This window comes from Sapajus apella, unplaced genomic scaffold (assembly GCF_009761245.1).
Source record: "Sapajus apella isolate SASKATOON/1434 unplaced genomic scaffold, GSC_monkey_1.0 scaffold41, whole genome shotgun sequence".
In the NCBI taxonomy this organism is placed as follows: domain Eukaryota; kingdom Metazoa; phylum Chordata; class Mammalia; order Primates; family Cebidae; genus Sapajus; species Sapajus apella.
The window spans coordinates 14,494,112-14,512,393 of NW_022436981.1; the positions used below are offsets into that span (position 1 = coordinate 14,494,112).

Consider the following 18,282-nt stretch of genomic DNA (forward strand, 5'->3'; position numbering starts at 1 on the left):
TTAGATTCTCAAACAAATTGGGAATCAACACAAGGAACCATAAGGAAATTAAAATACTGTGTTAACTCTATCAAGTTAAAGTCAGATTGAAGAACACAGCTTAGCCTCAAGGCCAAAATGGGGCCTCTCACTCCTCTTCCCTCATTCAGCATGCCCACCCAGTCACAGCTGAAGTGTGACAGGCCTCCCCAACATTAGGGCTGGGAGGAACCCAACCTGTTCAAATTCCAGCATAAACACTAAAAAGGCAAAGGAGAGCCTGACACTTTACAATCCATAAGGCACACAGCATGTGTGAGCAAGAGACAGGCCCATGTGTGAGAAGGGAAGCTTATACGTCAGTCTTGCCCACTAATGGCTAGCAGACCCTCCCCAGTTTTTCCATCATGAAATCTTTCCGTTCCCCAAAGTAACAGTGAGTAGGTTGCTTTAATATAAGGTGGCAGAAACACTTCCTCGGTACTTCCCTAGAGGCAAAAAGTTGCGGCACAAGTTCCTAATGTATGGTTCAGGAAGAAACATCAGAAAGAAGAAAAGTTTCCACCCTAAGCTGTGTAGCAACCAGTTGAGAAAAAGGGAGGAACTGAAAATAACTGAGGTTTTGAGCTAGGGTAGAAGAACAATTTGGAAGGAGAAGATAACTGCATTTTATACCCACTGAGGTGGAAGCATCAGAAGGACATCAGTGTGGAAATATCCAGCAAGCCCATGGAAATCTGGAGAAGTCAGAACCAAAAACAGATAGGGAGTCATCAACATTCTAGTTGGAGTAATGGAAATAGAGGAATTGACTAAGGAGGAGATGCTAAAGAGAAAATCGGAATCAGAACTTTGGAGACGGCTTCCATTTGTGGACTGGAGGATAGTAAAGTGGTCGAAGCCAAATAGGGAGTGTTCCAATTTAGCAGCTTTTTAGAACAGATGCACAAAAGGGAGGCTAAGGAGGGCAAAGACTGAGGACTGGTGACTAGGAGACCTCTGGAAACCTTTCAGAGAACTGATTCATCATGGCAGAAGAGGCTAAAAGTAGACGTTAATGAGTTAAAGGGGGAATGAGAAATGAAAAAGAGGAGAGAGCCGTTGTCTACAATCTTTGCAGAAATTTAACTTTAAAGGGGATGAATGGGAAAGCAATTAAATCTGAATAAAGACCAACAGTGATTATTTTGTCAGGCTAGGGATATTTGAACAAGTTTCTAGGGAACTTGGGAGATGGAGCCAGAAGAGGGGGAGAAATAACTAAAGAGAAGGGAGAAGAAGACATTCTCCTGGGGATTTGTGATTTAGCAGTTTGCTCAAAATACCTTGAGTCCCCTCACAGACTGGCTCTTTCTGCTCTCACGTTGCTTTGGACTCTGCAGAGTTAAAATTGAGCCTGAACAGGTAGGATGGCTTCGTGCTTATGGTTTCTTCCCCATCAAATCTGGCTACTAATAGTCAGACTTCAATAATGACTTTTTTTTTTTTTTTTTTTTTTTTTTTTTTGAGACAGAGTCTTGCTCTGTCACCAGGCTGGAGTGCAATGGCACAATCTCAGCTCACTGCAACCTCTGCCTCCCGGGTTCAAGCGATTCTCCTGCCTCAGCCTCCGAAGTAGCTGGGACTCCAGGCGCACACCACCATGCCCAGTTAATTTTTGTATTTTTAGTAGAGACCAGGTTTCACCATGTTAAAAAAACAGTCATTGGGCTGGGTGCGGTGGCTCAAGCCTGTAATCCCAGCACTGTGGGAGGCCGAGGCGGGTGGATCACGAGGTCAAGAGATCGAGACCATCCTGGTCAACATGGTGAAACCCCGTCTCTACTAAAAATACAAAAAATTAGCTGGGCATGGTGGCGCGTGCCTGTAATCCCAGCGACTCAGGAGGCTGGGGCAGGAGAATTGCCTGAACCCAGGAGGCGGAGGTTGCGGTGAGCCGAGATCGCGCCATTGCACTCCAGCCTGGGTAACAAGAGCGAAATTCCGTCTCAAAAAAAAAAAAAAAAAAACAGTCATTATAAAAGTTCATAGTGACTTTTAGGGAAAGATAAGGAATGTCTTGGAATATAGCCTAGATTGTCTGTGATTATTACCAATTTATATGGAAGTGAGTAAATTACCTAGTTGTTAATCACACAAGGACATTGTATTGAAATATTACCCCCTTGAAAACAAGAAGTTTAGTTAAGAATGGCTCTAACAATAAATTATTAGAAATAAAGCACACTGATTTTGGCCTGGTAACCTCCTTATTTCTAGGTGAAGTGTTTTACATGTACTTGTATTAAATGGTAAAAGAGCTGTACCATCTGGAAGAACCTACTTCACCCAAAATAAATTTGGAGGTGATTTCCAGCCACCAGAACCCAGGAAACCATCCCGTGGATGGATTATTGTTTTCTTCTTAACATTTGAGCTTTCGGAAGGAAAATAATTTAACTAACTTGCAGTGATATCAAATATGATTTTCAGCAAATGTTTGCTGGGAAAGGGCTTTATTTTACCATAATGAAAACTTTTAAAATAATTTAGAAGTATACTCATAAAGGAAAACATTGCAGATGGAATCATTTCAGATTGTTCTTTTAACATTTTAGCTGTTTTAGAGCCTAATTAAGTTTTGTTATTCTATGGGTCACCAAACTGCAGAAGCCATAATTCTGGGGGATGTGGGGAGTTCTTTTTGTGTTTGTGAGCAATACAGACTTTTCAAAAAAGTCAGCTGAGTTTGGGAGCTTAAAAATATCAATATAATTGAATTCATCTACTATATAATGCTTTGCAGGCAGTTTTTGGAAAGTACTCATTTATTATCCGCAAGCAAATAGAAACTATATAAAGTTTCCACATTGAGTGTGGGATTAGTCATGCGGCAAAATAGTGAGTCATTTGGCCAGAAAATTTACTCATAGTTGTATGAACTGCCAATGGAAAATTTGAGAGCTGTTAATAAATCAAATTATAAAGCTCCTAGAATTATAATTCACTGAGCAATATTGTTCATTATTATTCAGATGGTGTAAAATATTTCCACCATTTCTAAGAATGGGCAATTTACAAAGCAAGTTTGAAAGCTGAAGGTGGGCCGGGCCTGATGGCTCACGCCTGTAATCCAAGCACTTTGGAGGCCAAGGTGGGCGGATCACCTGAGGTCAGGTGTTCAAGACCAGCCTGACCAACATGGTAAAACCCCGTCTTTAAAAAAAAAAAAAAAAAAAAAGCTGAAGGTATTGCCTTCTAGATCAAAGAAGAGACTAGCCGTATAAGTTACAAACATTCTACATCTGAAACTTCTACACTTCTTAAGTAAAAAAGAGAAAAAAATAAGAGCTTTATCATTGCATAGCAAATGTTAAAATATGAATAAAACGGGCCGGGCGCGGTGGCTCAAGCCTGTAATCCCAGCACTGTGGGAGGCCGAGGCGGGTGGATCACGAGGTCAAGAGATCGAGACCATCCTGGTCAACATGGTGAAACCCCGTCTCTACTAAAAATACAAAAAATTAGCTGGGCATGGTGGTGTGTGCCTGTAATCCCAGCGACTCAGGAGGCTGAGGCAGGAGAATTGCCTGAACCCGGGAGGCGGAGGTTGCGGTGAGCCGAGATCGCGCCATTGCACTCCAGCCTGGGTAACAAGAGCGAAACTCCGTCTCAAAAAAAAAAAAAAAAAAAAGATGAATAAAACTTTGGTTATTATTTATGAATTAAGTTCCAAGTTGTATTGATAAAAAAAACTACAGCAACATTGCATAGCTAAATTTCCCGTTTCTTACAATAATTCTTTGGCATTTAGGACTTTTGCATTAAATATTTTGTGCTAATAGAGTTGTATGCTAATGCATCAATGCACTCATAGCCTGAAAAAATAATGTCATTAGGAGAGTAGAGGTACCAAATGTACCGTGGAGAGGAAAACATTGTAATGAGTAACTGATTATTAGTAAAAGATGTTTTAATAACATGTGCTTCCAGAGGTTATTGGTACCTCAATGTAAGGACATCCCATGAATCTAGGCACAGAAAGAAAAGTACGTCTTAAAAATGCCTATGTAGCCACAAATACTTTATGGAGTAAAACAGGGCAACAAACAGGAAACACACTAAAATGGAATACAGTATTTTTTTTTAATATTTCAAGGAAGTATTTTTTTTATATTTCAAGGAAGAAAGCCATAAACCTAAAGTCTGTTCTTGCCAGTCCTATCTCTACTGTAGAAGTTCAAACTGGAATTCATGAATAGCTTTCTAGAGACCTGAAATTACACGTAAAAACTTGTGTCTCATTTTGAGGACATGATCCATACCTTTCGTTAGATTCTTAATGAGTCTTCCCCCAGTGAGAATCATCAGAATCATACAAATCCACACAGGTACTGAGGCTTCTGAATGCAGTATAAATAATTTGATCTATCAACAGTGGTAGCACCTAGGTACCCCTGAGACTGTAAGAAATGTCTCGGGGACTATCGGTTTATGGTTAGCAAAGGAAACTTTCTGTTCTTAACTATAAAAATTAGGTAAATCTCCCAAGTGCATGTAAATGCTGCCACCTGAAGACTAAATGGAGATGGTGTGCTGTGAATTTCTTTGTCCTCTGACAACTTTAAAACATATTGGGAGAGAGACGAATGAGTCCCGTAAGCTTACTGTCATTGGGATGTCAGTTGTAACCCTAACAGAAGAAGACTGTTAACAATTGAGGACCACTTCCATAGACCTCTGTTGTGATAAGAAGAGCTAACTTGATTCCTAAGCTGTCTTCATACTCATTAACTACCCAATTGATTGCTAGATATTTGAATGGATAAGCCCATTCCAAGCCGACAGCACTAGTTCTAAAAGCTGGTCTTTGTTCAGAGTCTGTAGAAATTGCTATAGTCTTAAGGCCCAAAAGAAGGACAAAAGGAATTAGTATTAAGTGCCCATAAACAACTTGTAGACATTCTGGTAAATATAGCCACCACTCTTCCTAAATCCTTCCCTATGCCCACATTCAACAGTCTGCTGTGGAGTCTGCAGACCTGGTAACTGGTGTCCTTGATCCCACCAGGGTGATTCTACACTCTGGTGGGAAGACTGCCTTTCCAACTATTCAGTTTCAACCACTTATTATTTCTAGCTTCCCACCAAGAGTGGAATGCTATAGTTTAGATTTTTTCCTCTGCAAAAACTCATGTCGAAATTTGATTATTGTTGTAACAGTATTGGGAAGTGGGACCTTTGAGAGGTGATTAGGCCATGAGATGAACGGATTAATGCTGCTACTTTAGGAGTGGATTTGTTATAAAAGAGCTAGTTCAGCCCTCTCTGTCTCTCTCTCTCTCTGTCTCTCTCTCTCTCTCTCTGTGTGTGTGTGTGTGTGTGTGTGTGTGTGTGTGTGTGTGTGTGTCTCTCTCTCTCCCTCTCTCTCTTTCATATCTTCATCTTTCACCATGTGATGACACAGCAAGGCCCTCACCAGATGCTAGCACCTTGTTATTCGACTTCCCAGCCTCCAGTACTGAGCCAAAAAATTTATGTTCATTATGAATTACTAAGCCTGTGGTATTCTGTTGTAACAGCACAAAACAGACTATGACACCACTCTTGCCATATTTGTGGACCTCAACTCCCTTCTTACTACCATATTTCCAGGATACTAGGTCTCCATGTCACATCATTGTGATGACATATTGTCACAGTATGAGGCTGGTTGTTTCATTATGTGACTGTCTCACTTCAGTGAGCAAGTCCAGTTTCCTGAGGTATCCTGATCTCTCAGTCTAGTTAGTTCTATTTCCTTCTCTTCTGACCCTCTAGGCTTGAAGGGTTTGGTGACACAACATTCATGCATTCCGCACAGAAACAGACCTTAGATCAATACAATTCCCTGGGTGCCTCAGACCCCCTCTGGGCCTAGTGGGCACTGTTCTTCACACACTTTCAGTCTGTGGTCATTTGTAACGAGGCAGGAATCTACCTTGAGAAGACACTGCAGGATTGTAGTTAGTGTAACAGACTTCCTGGTGGGCTGCCATCTGGCGAGCTGTTATAAATCTAGGTCTTAGTGCCTAGATTAAGGGGCACCAACAGCACCCTGAGAGTTGATTGGTATGATCATTATTCACCTATCCCCTTTCCCCAAAAGACGTGGGACAGCAGGTACTAGTCATCCTCATTACTGAATGGCTACCTTAATGCAGACCACCTATTTATTTGTAGTAATTGCTAGCACTTATTGAGTATCTACTCTCTGTTAAATGCTTTACGTGCATTTACTCATTCAATCCTCACAGAAACCCTGAGTAGGTTTATTATTCCTATTTTTTATTTATTCCTATTTATTATTCCTCTTATTCCTATTTCATAAGATGAGAACCCCAGGGCTTAGAGATGTAAGGAACTGCCTGAAGACCACACACCTAGCAAGTGGCCTAAAATTCTTCAGCACTTCACAAACCATTGCTGTTGCATGTTTTTCATTTGCACTGCTTCCCTGCTTCATTTGCACTGCAGCTCTTCCCCTAAAGGAAACCTTGCTGAGCAGCTAATCTTTCTGTCTTCTGACTCTCCATAGGCTACCCCTACCCAGATTATAAAGGCCAACCCGACACTCCAGCAGAACATCAGATGTTTCCTTGTACAGAAGAGCTGTGGTCCTCTCCTTTAGCCTGTGAGGAATTTACCTAGGCTGCTCCCCCTAATCCAACAATTTCACAAGACTCCTTGTATTCAAAAATTGTAGTTTCACCCTTACCATTTCATTGCCATGTGTCCATCACTATCACTTGGGTAAATTTGACCCAGCATCTCCAGAAAGCTGAAGAAGCTTAGGGGGTCTAGGCTGACTCCTACTTGGGGAAAAGGGCTCTATGGCTGTCCTTTATAAAACAGGAAGCTATAATAATTTTTATCTTTATATTTTTCAAAAGATTGAGGTTTGTCTAACATAGAAGCATAAGCATCAAGGTTAATAAGCTAGGTTTCTTGAAGCCCCCCCCTGCCCTTAGCACTACAAACACCTCTCCGACTCTAACATGTTTCACCTAAGCTTGCCTGGGGGTAAACTGGTTCAATTTGCTTCATAATAATAAAAATATTACTATTAATAAATTAACATAATTTATTATTATTAAAGTAATCTATAATATAATAAATATAATAGTAGTGGTATAATAAAATACTACTATTAATATAATTACAATATTAGTAATAAAATTAATTATAAAATATAATTTTGGTAATTTTAATATTAACATAATTGTAATTAATAATATAAATACTTATAAAATAATAGTTATATTATTACAACTAATATTATAATTAATAATAATTAATTTATATTATCATATACCTAACATGTCAATTCATAATGGAGTACTTTATTATTTCCATTTCACAGATGGAGAAACAGAAGCACAGAAAGATTACATGGGTAGTAAGTATTGGAGCTAGGGTTATGGATCAGCCAATTTGGTTGTAGAACTTACGATTGTAAATACTTATGTGATCTGCTTCACCATCTAATACATTTGGAAGGGTTTCAGACTGGAAGATTGTCTTGAACTAAGGACATAGCAAAACTGTACCTCTACCAAAAAAAGAGTATCTCACTAAGCTTTCTATCTCTTCACAGAAGGACAAGTTTAGTCTTTCCCTCTTCTGTGAACAGGATGTACATTTGCCCAAGCTTCTGTGTCCTGCTGACTGTTCTAACAACTTCTCTACCATAGAATCAAGGACTGACAACACTGTCTCAAAATGCCATCCCTGCTAAGTCCCCTGTTCCTCTGTCTTTTTGTCTTTTTTTTGAGATGAGGGCTTGCTCTATCACCCACATTGGAGTGTAGTGGCCTGATCATAGCTTACTGTAGCCTCCATCTGCAAGGCTCAAGCAATCCTCCTGGCACAGCCTCTCAAGTAGCTGAGGCTATAGGCAGGCACCACCATACCCGGCTAATTTTTTTGTTAGTAGAGATGAAGTCTCACTATGTTACTCAGGCTGGTAATTCTTGGCTTCCAACAATCCTCCCACCTCTGCCTCCCAAGTAGTGGGATTACAGGTGTGAGCCTCCTCACCTGGCCTTCTCTCAGTCTTTGACACTTCTGAACCTCAGAGTTTGGTTGCATACTTCGATCTCACTACACATCTATCCATCCTTGCTTTAATACAGCTTCCTGGGCCTCAGCTGGCTTAGTGAGGTTCATCGCATTTCCTTGAGCTTTCTTCTTTGATCAACACTTGCGTTCTCCATTCTTAACTGGTTTCTTAGTTCTGACTTGCCGTAAGGCTAACCACACCCAGACTTGCCAATACACCAAGATGGCCTTTTACATTCCTTTCCATTTTTATTACTCTACGAGTTTACTGATAGCACTGTCACTCATAAATATATATATGAATGTATTTTTCTAAGTGACCTTCCTAGGGATAGGGAAATAACTTGATAAAATGTGTAATGTAGCTGATCATTTGTTTTTTTTTTTAATTTTAATGTTGCGCGCTCAAGGTGGTAAGAAAGAATATCAAAGTAAGAAGAGAAATGATTAGTAACCAGAGGGAAACCACTTAAGATGATTTGTTAAGTAAATTATCTAAAATATGTGACTCAGGACATTGATTATATTTCGACCTAAACTTTTGATAGTATAAAAGTATAAAGTTAATGGAGACAATGGTGAATGGTAACCATTTATTTCATTAATATACAATATTAGGCCAGGCATGGTGGCTCATACCTGTAACACTAGGACTTGTGTCAAAAAACTGTTCAGAAATATTATTTAGCAAATAGATATGTTGATGTTGTTAGGAGCTAGGATTTTCAGTGAGAGACAAAAATGCATTATAAAATCAGAGGATCTTTTGAGCCTAGGAGTTCAAGGCTGCAGTCAGCCTTGATAATGCCACTGCATTCCAGCCTCTGTGACAAATCGAGATCGTGTCACACACGCAAAAAAAATTATATATATGATATTAACATAGTGTATAATGGGATAGATATTTCAAAAAGAAATTATCTTTTCACATTATAAGTGATTAGATTAATATTTGAGGGTTGAAAAAAAAATATTTGAGGGTTGAATTACTCCTGATTTTTATGCATAAGCATTGATTCTTGGATTAGAATTACATATTACATTTTGTGAATTTTAAAAATCGGTCTAAAAGTTATTAACATCGTAGAATACATTCATTTAAAGCAAGAAGCATAATCTCATTTTGCTCTCACCTTTCAAGATGAATAGAAAGTTCAATCAAAAAAATGTGAAATGGAAAGCAGTTTATATGACTTACAGTCCTCCTGAAATAGAACTTTTAATTGATTTTACTCTTCTTTACGCTAAACTCTGGACCTGTGGTTTTTGGGGTTTTTTTTTCTTTCTTTTTTCTTTTCTTTTTTTTTTTTTTGAGACCAAGCCTTGCTTTGTCACCCAGGCTGTAGTGTAGTGGTATGATCTAGGCTCACTACAACCTCTGCCACCTGAGTTCAAGCAATTCTCCGGTCTCAGCATTCTGAGTAGCTGAGGTTACAGGCACTCGCCACCATGCCCTGCTAATTTTTGTATTTTTAGTACAAATGGGTTTTCATCATGTTGACCAGGCTGGTCTTGAACTCCTGACCTCAGGTGATCTGCCTGCGTCAGCCTCCCAAGGTGCTGGGATTACAGATTGAGCCACTGCGCCTGGCCTGTTTTTTTTTTTTTTTTCCAAGTTGGAGTATTTTGGGCACCAGCCCAACCCCATTTGTGGGTGCCCTTAGTCCCAGCAGTAACCAGGGATTGAGAAAAGGAAATAAGGACAGAGATACAAGAGTAGAATTTACCGGCCGGGCGCGGTGGCTCACGCCTGTAATCCCAGCACTTTGGGAGGCCGAGGCGGGTGGATCACGAGGTCAAGAGATCAAGACCATCCTGGTCAACATGGTGAAACCCCGTCTCTACTAAAAATACAAAAATTAGCTGGGCATGGTGGTGCACGCCTGTAATCCCAGCTACTTGGGAGGCTGAGGCAGGAGAATTGCCTGAACCTAGGAGGCAGAGGTTGCGGTGAGCTGAGATCGCGCCATTGCACTCCAGCCTGGGTAACAAGAGTGAAACTCTGTCAAAAAAAAAAAAAAAAAAAAAAAAAGAGCAGAATTTACCGCTTGGGTCCAGGGGACCAACGCAAGCATGGGAACTGCATTGACCCGAGCTCAGGGCTCCAAACACTTTTATCATGTGCACAATCTCACTGATTTTATGGGCTTGGAAGGGAAGGGTAAAGGAGTAGTCAAGATAGCCGGGAGGAGAGCACTTGAAGATCCTTCTAAGACATGCTAAACTAGTGCCATGAGCATTTAACAGCACTTGAAATCCTTCTAAGATATGCTAAACTAGTACTTTGAGTTTATCACCGATTGTTATCAGGGTGTGGCTACATCAGAAGTATAGCGGATGAGGAGCCAAGGGGTCTGACCACACCCAATGCATCAAGGGGCTTTTATCTCCTGAGCATTGAAGACACAGAGCAATTAAAATCACTCCATATTCTGAGAACCTAGGCAGAGCCTGAGGTGTTAGTGATCTCTGTCCTGCAAGGCTTTTCTCCTTCTTGCCAGCTCCCATCTGCAAAGACCCCCCCAGATCTTGTCAACGGAGCTCACCTGCCTTCTCAGAGATCTTTGCCTAAGCCCCCTTTACAAGGCCCTCCTGCAGTCTCCATGTTGAGAAGGCATTTGTGGGACCAGAGCAGTATTCCTTGCTCTGAACCACCCCGAGGTGCTCCCTTGTGTTACTGCACTGTCGGTTGGTCTTTACCTTAGGCCTCCTGTTGCCCCTTGATTTCTAATTAACTGCACTGATAATATAGCTTAGTACGGTGTATAAACTTAAGTGTACTCTGAGTCAAACAAGCTTGTAATTATTTAGCTAGAATTAACATAGGTCTCCCCCTGGCCATCTTGACCCACAGAGTTTCACTCTGTCGCTCAGGCTGGAGTGCAATGGCCTGATCTCTGCTCACTGCAACCTCCATCTCCAGGGTTCAAGCAATTCTCCTGCCTCAGCCTCCCGAGTAGCTGGAATTACAGGTGCCCGCCACGATGCCAGGCTAATTTTTGCATTTTTAGTAGAGACAGGGTTTCCTCATATTGGCCAGGGTGGTGTCTTGGCCCAGCTGGTCTTGAACTCCTGACCTTGTGATCTGCCTGCCTCAGCATCCCAAACTGCTGCTGGGATTATAGGCGTGAGCCACCGTGCCTGGCCTGTTTGTTTTATAAATATAGGGGAAAAGCCGGGCGCGGTGGCTCAAGCCTGTAATCCCAGCACTTTGGGAGGCCGAGGCGGGTGGATCACAAGGTCAAGAGATCGAGACCATCCTGGTCAACATGGTGAAACCCCGTCTCTACTAAAGCTACAAAAAATTAGCTGGGCATGGTGGTGTGTGCCTGTAATCCCAGCTACTCAGGAGGCTGAGGCAGGAGAATTGCTTGAACCCAGGAGGCGGAGGTTGCGGTGAGCCGAGATCGCGCCATTGCACTCCAGCCTGGGTAACAAGAGCGAAACTCTGTCTCAAAAAAAAAAAAAATAAATAAATAAATAAATAAATATAGGGGAAGGCACATAATTATTGGGGGGACGAGTAGCAACACAATAATAGCCAAGGAGAAAATGTTCAGAGTCCCTAGAACCACAGGAAGATTTTAGAGTCCCTCTGAATTTTGCATTTATTTTCTTGTGCAAGTTTTCAGATAGTTCTGCCTGTGGCTGCAGGCTTTTTATTGATAATTGATTGGGATAAGTGACACTGTGGAGCAGGTGAAGATTGCTTTCCACTTTTCTCAGCCTCTTATTTCTGTGCTATTACCTCTGTACTATAGTCGTCTTCGTGAACACATTAAGATGAAAGTAAGCCAGCCACACTTTAATTTCCGATAAGACAAAGGCTGAGTCATTTAGCACGTGGTTCTCTTGCCAGGTCAGGAGAAACAGAGACTCTGGTATAGATGATGAAGCTAACATGTGGAACCAACGATACCAGCAATGCTAGGGATATTGATCTAGTAATACAGATAAAAGCGTGCATGAGGAAAAGAGCAAAAAAGGAAGAGCTTTTCTCCTTTACTTTAAACTTCTTTCCCCTGGAAATAGAGCTTGATCAGTGGTAGAATGGATCATGTCAGAACATGGAAATTAGAAATACCAGCTGAATCCAATAAAACAGTAAAACTCAGTAAACAAATAAGTGTACATCAGGTACATCGTCAGCATCAGATGTCCATAGGGCAATAACAGGTGGACGTACTGGCGACAGAAGGAATCTACTGGCTGGCAATAAATAGGCACACAGGCAGTCAGGAGGCATGAGGAGCCCTGTCGTGTTGTATCAGTCAGAGTTCTGGCAAGAAATAGATGGCCCGCTAAAATTAGGATGATTTGAAAAGGCTTTAACTAAGGGACTATTTAAGAAAGTATAGGGTGGGTAAAGGGAAACCATGGTGGATCATGTTGTACCTCAGAGCTGGTCATAGTGGAAAGGTTACCAGCCCTGGACCAAAAGGAGAGGAAAGGCATGGCTATTGCAACTGGAAAGGAGAAAGGCACATGAAATCTGAGGTGACCCCACAGGAAGGGAGTCAGGAGGATAAATTCTCCTGACTCACTCTCCTCTCTCCCTCTGATCTCATGCCTGGACATTCATTGGCTGAACTCAGCTGGAAAGAGAGCAAGGGAGCCCAAACAAGTCCAACTCCAGACTCAGAGAGTAGGATAGAGACAGCTAGGGAAAGGATCTGGAGGGGCAGAGAAAGGATCTCCTTCTCTAGCATTTAAGCAGGACTATAGTCTAATAAACACTGATGAGCAAGCCAGACTCCAGTCTCTGGGGGAATGGTATTACAGGGCAGAAATTTAAGCAAGGAGGGCCCTGTAAGGGACTTCTTGAAGTGAAAAAAGCAAAATCTTAATGGAATTGACAGCCTGTTGCAAAGCTGACTTGATGATTCGTTTCTAAGTTTTGGCTTGAGCCCTTCTTCAGCCTGCCTATGGGTTACCAACTAGGCGTGGTTGCCAGGTTCCACTGGGGTCTTCAGCTCCCTCATCTATAAAGTGTGAGTAATACTTGTTCCTACTCCAGAGGGTGTTTGTGAGGATTAAATGAGTTAGTACAGGTTAAATGCGTAGAATAACACCTTATGTATATTAAATACTCATAAATGTTAGCTATGTTTTTATTCTTATTAAGTGAAAGAGGCGGGATTGGAGAGACCTGAGGATGTCATATAGGGCAGTACAGGGAGCTAAATTGATTCCTTTTCTGAATCATGGTTACACCTATGAAAACACATGATATCACTGCTTATTCATTCAATTAGCTTCAGTAAAAGTACATCCACAAACTCCAGAAACATGAGAATATTTTTCTTTCCTTTCCCATCATGGAAAATATAAAATGATTCAGGTCTATAGCTCCTCAAAAATAATAAATATAATGTTTCTTTTCTTTTTTCTCTTTTTCTTTCTTTTTTTTTTTGAGATCGGTCTCACTCTGTCTGGGTACCCAGGCTGGAGTGCAGTAGCAGGAACACAGCTCGCTGCGGGCTCAAACTCCTGGGCTCAAGTGATCCTCCCACCTCAGCCTCCCAAGTAGCTGGGACTATAGGTGTGTCCCACCATGCCATGCGAATTTTTTTTATTTTTTGTAGAAATGGATTCTCACGATGCTGCTTAGGTTGATCTCGTACTCCTGGGCTGAAGCAATCCTCCCACCTCGGCCTCCCAAATAGCTGGGATTACAGGCGTGAGCCACTGCACTCGGCCCAAACATGTTTCTTAAGCTCCTGCATAATCTCTAATCCAGTCCAAGTTATGCCATAATAGTTTGGCAGCATTGTTGAACCAACCCAAAGCATATTGACCATGTTTTTAATCATGATATTGCCAGAACAACTTGGAAATTGAAAATATTTATGTCATTTGAAAATGAAGGAAGTAAAAGCAGTAAGGTGAAATGCTACGTAAAGGACATTAATAAAACCTAGTAGTTTTTCCTCTGGAAGTCAGAACACTTTGGTGAGAAAGCCATCCATGCATTATTTTGCTCAGCAGAGTCTTGTCTGAGAGTTGGAGTGCTCAGAATGCACCCAGCCATTTACAGCCATTTCAATCTTGATTTCTTTTCCTCTAGAACATATATAACTAAAAATAAATAACATAGACATTTCCCTCCTCCATACCACATCTTGCTAAGCAGCTGGACAGAGACTAGTAGTCCATTTTATAGAAATCATTAAGCCAGCCACTGGATATTTAGAATTACATTGGCACGAATTTCCTGCCAGTTTGGAATTCATTTAGGAGAGAGTTGTCAGTTCATATTCTGACCTGAGTACTACAAGGGGTCTTTTATGTTTATACATTTCAAAACTAATATATGTATAAAGCAATCCAAAACTTTTTTTTTTTTTTCTTTTAAGACGGAGTTTCACCATGTTGGTCAGGCTGGTCTTGAACTCCCGACCTCAGGTGATCTGCCCGCCTTGGCCTCCAAAGTGCTTGGATTACAGGCATGAGCCACCACACCCAGCCGCAGTCCAAAACTTTTGAAACCTATGAAGGTACTTAGGGTTTATTGTAGTGCCATATTTGTCTTTCAGAATTTTTAATTGAATTCATAATAGAGAACTTACATTTAAATACAAAGGCAGATGAGACACCTGTATTATATTTTGATATTAATTTAGTTTCCTTAAGTTTGGTGACTTTTTTTCTTTTTTTTTTTTTTTAAGAGATGGGGTTTCATCATGTTGGTCAGGCTGATATCGTACTCCTGACCTCGTGATCCGCCCACCTTGGCCTCCCAAAGTTCTGGGATAACAGGCGTGAGCCAGACTTGTTTTTGAGTATTTCAGAGATGGCTTTTGAATTTCTGCATTAGGTGTGTCATTGATTTGTTAAAATTAAACATAAATGCATTAAGAATTTATGTTTTGATTTGCTTCCATTAGTTACAAAATTCCCCTTTTTCTGGGTTTTAATTCTGAGATACTGTGTTTTTCATAATTTGGATGTTGCTTAGGACATTGTTTTTCAAATTGTGGATTATAATCCATTAATGGGCTGTGAAATCAGTTGAATGTGCTAAGACCAGCACTTTTTTTAATGAAATAACAGGACAGAATAGAAACTGAGAGAGTGCATTGCATATAGTAAGAGTAAATATGTTTCTTAAAATTTTTAGTTGTGTGTGTGTGTGTTTTCTAGATCAAAATGTATTTTTTACTGTAACAGTCAAAAAAAATTAAAGCCATTGGCTTATCTTTTTTTTTTTTTTTTTTTTTGAGATGAAGTTTCGCTCTTGTTACCCAGGCTGGAGTGGCGTGCCACAACCTCCGCCTCCTGGATTCAGGCAATTCTCCTGCCTCAGCCTCCTGAGTAGCTGGGATTACAGGCACATGCCACCATGCCCAGCTCATTTTTTTTTTTTTGTAGTTTTAGTAGTGACGGGGTTTCACCATGTTGACCAGGATGGTCTTGATCTCTTGACCTAGTGATCCACCCGCCTCGGCCTCCCAAAGTGCTGGGATTACAGGCGTGAGCCACCGCGCCCGGCTGCCATTGGCTTATCTTATTCCTCCAACCACATCTTTTTTTCTTTTTTTGAGACGGAGTCTCACTCTGTCACCGAGGCTAGAGTGCAGTGGTGTGATCTCAGCTCACTACAACCTCTGCCTCCGCCTCCCCAGTAGCTGGGATTGCAGGCACACGCCACCATGCCTGGCTACTTTTTGTGTTTTTAGTAAAGATAGGGTTTTACCATGTTGGCCGTGCTGGTCTCAAACTCCTGAACTCAGGTGATCTGCCCACCTTGGCCTTCCAAAGTGCTGGGATTAAAGGCGTGAACCACCACGCCAAGCCCCAACCACATATTTTAAGTGTTATTTATCATGGCTGTGTTTATGTTTCATCTCATCTCCTGCAACTATCTAGAGAATTAATAAGATGCATTATTTTAGTAAATAAATAAATAAATTGGGGGCAGATAGCGACATAGTGAATTTTTTTTACTACCCATTACATAGCCATATTCATAATATTCCTTCTGAATTTACTAATTGACAGCTAACATAAACATTGGATCACCCGTTTATGGAATTTATAACATAATATTGGCCTGAAATCTGGAAAGTAGACGTTCAAAATAAGGTCTGATATGTCTATATCTGGTTAGTCTTGAGTGAATTGTGTGTTTGTGAAGAAACTTGAGGATTTGCTTTTTAACCAAATCATATCTGCAGGAGAAAAGTTTAACATTAATACAACTAGGGATAATACAAAAACCATGTTTTTGTAAACTAATTTGTTTTTGTCCAAGTTTTTTTGTTGTGGTAAAAAACACATAGCATAAAATTAATTTATCGTCTTAACAATTCTTAACTGTTTGGTTCAGTGACATTAAATACCTTTGTATTATTGTGCAGCCATCATTACCATCCATCTCTAGGACACTTTTCATCTTGCAAAACTGAAGCTCTGTGCTCCTTAAACAATAATTCCTATTACCTCGCTTCCCCCAGCCCCTAGCAACCACCATTCTGCTTTCCATCTCTATGAATTTGACTCTTCTGGTATCTCATGTAAATGGAATCATATAATATTTGTATTTTTGGAACTGCCATATTTCACTTAGCATAATGTTCAAGGTAAGTCCGTGTTGTAGCACAACAGAATTTCCTTCCTTTTTAAGGTTGAATGCTATTACATTATATGTATGTGTCCTATTTTGCTTATTTATTTTCTTTCGTTGGACATGGGTTGCTTCCCCTTTTAGCTATTGTGAATAATGCTGCTATGGACATGGGTGTGCAGATATCTCTTCAAGACTATGCTTTAATTCTTTTCAGCATATATCCAGAAGTAGAATTGCTGGATCATATATTAATTGTATTTTTAATTTTTCGAGAAGCTGTCATACTGTTTTCTACCAGTGGCTGCACCATCTTACATTACCGCCAACAGTACACAGGGTTCCAGTTACTCTATATCCTTACCAATACTTAGGATTTTGTATTTTTGTTTGTAGCCATCCTAATGGCTATGAGGTTGTCTCTCCTTGTACTTTTGATTTGCATTTCCCAATGATTAGTGAGCACCTTTCTATGTGATATTGGCCATTTGTATATCTTCCATGGAAAAAAGTCTTTTGCCTATTTTTGAATCATTTTTTTAAGTTTTAAGAATTCTATGCATTCTGGTTATTTATTTATTTTTTTTTTTGAGACGGAGTTTCACTCTTGTCACCCAGGCTGGAGTGCAATGGCGCGATCTCGGCTCACCGCAACCTCCGCCTCCCAGGTTCAGGCAATTCTCCTGCCTCAGCCTCCTGAGTAGCTGAGATTACAGGCACGTGCCATCATGCCCAGCTAATGTTTTGTAGTTTTAGTAGAGACGGGGTTTCGCCATGTTGACCAGGATGGTCTCGATCTCTTGACCTCGTGATCCACCCGCCTCGGCCTCCCAAAGTGCTGGGATTACAGCCTTGAACCACCGCGCCTGGCCCGCATTCTGGTTATTAATCTCTTATTAAATACATAATTTGAAAATATTTTCTCACATTCTATGGGTTGCCTTTTTAACTGAGAATAGTGACTTCTGATGCACAAAACTTTAATTTGCATAAAGTCCAATATTCCTATTTTTTTGTTTTATTGCCTATGCCCTTTGGTATCATAGCCAAGAAATCTTTGAAAAATCCAGTGGCATAAAGCTTCTGCCATATGTTTTCTTTTTGTTTTCCTTTTCTTTTTTCTTTCTTTCTTTCCTTTCTTTTTTTTTCCCCCAGGGTCTTACTCTATCACCCAGGCTGGAGTGCAGTTACCCGATCTCAGCTCACAACAACTTCCCCCTCCTGTATTCAAGTGATTCTCCTGCCTCAGCATCCTGAGTGACTGAGAGTAATGGCGTGTGCCACCAGGCCTGACTAATTTTTTTTTTAGTAGAGACAGGGTTTCCCCATGTTGGCCAGGCTGGTCTCCAACCTCTGAGCTCAAGTAGTCCACCCATCTCAGCCTCCCAAAATGCTGGGATTACAGGTGTGAGCCACTGCACCCAGCCACCATATGTTTCCTTGTGAGAAATTTATTATTTATTTTTAATGATTTTGCAAACCTAAAGCAATTTTTAGCAGGAATTAATGAAGTTCAAAGTAACAAAGTATAACTCCTGAAAATTAATTATGTACTTTAAAAGAAAAAAAGGATTGAAAGGAAGATTTTTATACTTTTTTTTTAGACTTGTATACTTTTATTTCATACACTATGTGTGATCTTTTACTTTTGTAATGAG

The 18,282-nt window shown here is 40.6% G+C and overlaps 1 protein-coding gene across 4 annotated transcripts in view; it reads left to right on the forward strand.

Annotated features, from left to right (window-relative positions):
- BEND6 (BEN domain containing 6) overlaps positions 1-18,282 on the forward strand; it is a 76,565-nt gene that overhangs the window by 2,963 nt on the left and 55,320 nt on the right. The window contains exon 1 of one of the 4 annotated variants that reach the window (XM_032299832.1): positions 7,366-7,396. The exons of the other annotated variants lie outside the window; for them this stretch is intronic. The gene's annotated coding sequence lies outside the window, so the exon portion shown is untranslated. Of the gene's footprint in view, positions 1-7,365; positions 7,397-18,282 lie in introns of those variants that run through there. 4 annotated transcript variants of the gene reach the window in all.